Below are 2,871 nucleotides of genomic sequence, written 5' to 3' on the forward strand. Positions count from 1 at the left end.
GAGATATTTGATATTAAAAATCACACTAAATTTTCTGTTTTTTACCCCTGCAACTTGTTAAAATAAACATTATAGAAGTTTTCAGGAACTTTCGGCCCTCAGTAATAATGTAATGTTTCATTCAGTTTTTAAATTTTACAAAAATCCTTTTTTAGGATTAAAAAAAATGAATGTATTTAAAAAGCATTGGCACAAAATTTTGCGCCTAAGCTCTTAAAGAATGTCAAAAAGGAAATATTAAATTGTTTTATACTGAATTTACTTAAAACTTTTAAAGATGAAATCTGCATTTAAAATGAAAAAAAAAAACAAATATATTTCAAACAAATTTTTATTAAAATTTCATAAATAATGTTCATGTTAATTCATATTTTTATTTTCTTTCGCTGTCAGCCTCTCCTTTCCCCTTTTCATATAACTTCTAATCGCTTACTCCGTTTTTTTTTTTGTTTGGCGAAATACCACTTTTGTCAGCTGCAGCTAAAATTGAAAAATAAACACTATAAGAAATATATTTAAAATAATTAATTTTTATACAAAATAACTACTGGCTATCGATTGTCTTGTTACATTACAGTTTTATTACATTTTTAGTTCAGTGTTTACTATATTATATTGCTGAAAATATATGATTATATATCCTTCCGGTAGGGATCTATGAGGGAGTATCACTGAGCCACATGCCCTTATCACTTGTCGTACTGCTCCATCACATAGGCTGATCAGCCTTATGAATTTTAAACTGACGTGTTAGCCTTTTTGTTTTCCTTTCAACGGGCTGGGGATTAGGCTCAATTAGAATTAACAGTTATTGAAAAACAAAAGCACAATCAAATATTGTTGCGTTGTGTTTGATTATAATATGAATTAAATATGTGAGTTCATCTAAGCACATATTTTTAAAATATCTTTTTAAGTGGTAGTTATTGTAATATAATACTCACATACAAACAGCTTTCCCACCATCGTACTCTCAAGGCTACGTTTTCCTTTCCGACCCAGCCAACTATACTCAATAATAAGACTGTCTGCCAATATAGTTGACATTACTCTTTTGATAAAATTATAAGTGCTTGATCCGCCAAATTTTGATGTCTTTTACCTATAATAGATACCAATTGAAAATTAATAATTTACATACTCAATTTACGTACACAATAATTATACATTTGCTACATGAAGCATCGCCAGAATGACCCTTTGTGTATGTAATAAAAACTTTTGCTGGTACATCACAAACAATAGAATTAATTTTTATAGAAAATGTTCGACCATCTATTTCAATACCGTTTTATAATTTATAAGGTAAATAAGGCTTGATACAAAGATGTCTAAAAAAATATTAGCCTCTGCAGGCTGGCTTCTCATAGCCATGATAAATACCAATCATTTCTACAAATGTTGTTCCTTTCAACTTACACAGAATAGGGTACACCTGACTACCACTACTTTTTGCTAAAGGTAAACCATCAATATTAGTAACAAGTTTAAAAATATTTTTGTCTTTCAATAAATTAATATTCTGAATGTATAACGTTTCTAAACAAGACTTTACACTAAAGTGATGATATTCTCCAGGTGGGACAGTTTTTCTTTGTATTTCTCTACACGTTTTTAATAATGGTTTTGCAGCAGTAGGAAGTTCTGGAAAGTAATTTGTGAAGTATTTCAATAAATCATTAATGGCTGTATGAGTTATTTTGTGACGCAAAGCCCAATCCACTAAAAATCTTTAGGTTTTACAGAATCTTCAGTTCTCTGCTGGTCAGTTGAATGAACATTCTGAAGCTCATTGTTGGACGGTTTCTCAGAAACATTAGATATTTCATGGCTCTCAACAATGATGTCTTCGTTCTCCCTACAATTAACGACTGGAATAGGTCTACTTCTTTTATTCAGACGTAAAGAAGTAGAAAGAAGTAGCATTGTTCTTTCTTTTTGCCTGCATGTAATTCTTTTGCATTGTACTTGTACTTACATTTCTATATGTACAAAACTATAAAAAATTAAATATCTTGCGAATAAAAAGGGAGTATAAAAATAACCTTAGAAAGTTACCAAGAATTCACACTAATGATTCCAAGGATATGAATATCTAATTACGGCCAAAACATACAAAAAGAACAAAACAAAAATAAAATTTTGCTCAACCAAAACATACAAAACTAACAAGACCTATAGAAATAAAAATATGCTCAGCTAGCAGATAAAACACAGTAAGTATCTTGCAAAGAAAACCAAGTATAAAAATAACTTAAAAACTTACCAAGAATTCACACTAATAATAATAATATCTAATTTAATTATCGCCAAGTTGATACCATCAAGTGATCAAAGCAAATGATGAAATTATGAAATCAAACAGAAGTACAGAATCAGAAGAAATGAAGAAACAAGAAACACAATAACAAAACACAAACACCCACGCCACCGCCAACACCTCGTTCCTCGTTGATCGTTGACAGGCATTCACTTCACTGCAACCATCCAACCGAAACAAATTAAAATAACTAAAATATTGATGAGAGGTATGTAATTAATTAATTTCTGGATTATTAAAAAATTAAATGAAGTCCTAAAAACGTTATGGCATTTTAAATAAAACCAGAAAAAAAGGTTGGGTCAATTTTTCTATACACGATACGGACAGCTCGTAAACTGACATTTTTCCTGAATTGGTCTGGATTCGTAATTCCTATGGACCTCTGTAATCGTACTTCCTGGGAACGTCTGTATTTGTAATTCCTGGGGACTGCCGATTAAGGTTCCAGTACATTCTGACTAAGTGGGACCTGAAACAGACGTCCTGGCGATGTCCGTAAACGGACTTCCTGGGAACGTCCGGATTTCTAGTTCCTGGGGACGTCCGAT

The 2,871-nt window shown here is 31.2% G+C and overlaps 1 long non-coding RNA gene across 2 annotated transcripts; it reads right to left on the bottom strand.

Annotated features, from left to right (window-relative positions):
* Positions 1 to 326: 326 nt before the first annotated feature.
* On the bottom strand, positions 327 to 2,363 carry LOC126880686 (uncharacterized). Of its 2 annotated transcripts, none has more exons than XR_007696677.1 (3): positions 2,267 to 2,363; positions 945 to 1,102; positions 327 to 480 (listed from the first exon to the last, which is right to left on the bottom strand). It is a non-coding gene; the product is annotated as an uncharacterized LOC126880686 (long non-coding RNA). The 2 variants fall into 2 exon arrangements; XR_007696678.1 differs by lacking the exon at positions 2,267 to 2,363 and adding an exon at positions 2,059 to 2,070.
* Between the last annotated feature and the right edge of the window lie 508 nt (positions 2,364 to 2,871).

Source organism: Diabrotica virgifera, chromosome 2, assembly GCF_917563875.1.
Source record: "Diabrotica virgifera virgifera chromosome 2, PGI_DIABVI_V3a".
NCBI classification, from domain to species: domain Eukaryota; kingdom Metazoa; phylum Arthropoda; class Insecta; order Coleoptera; family Chrysomelidae; genus Diabrotica; species Diabrotica virgifera.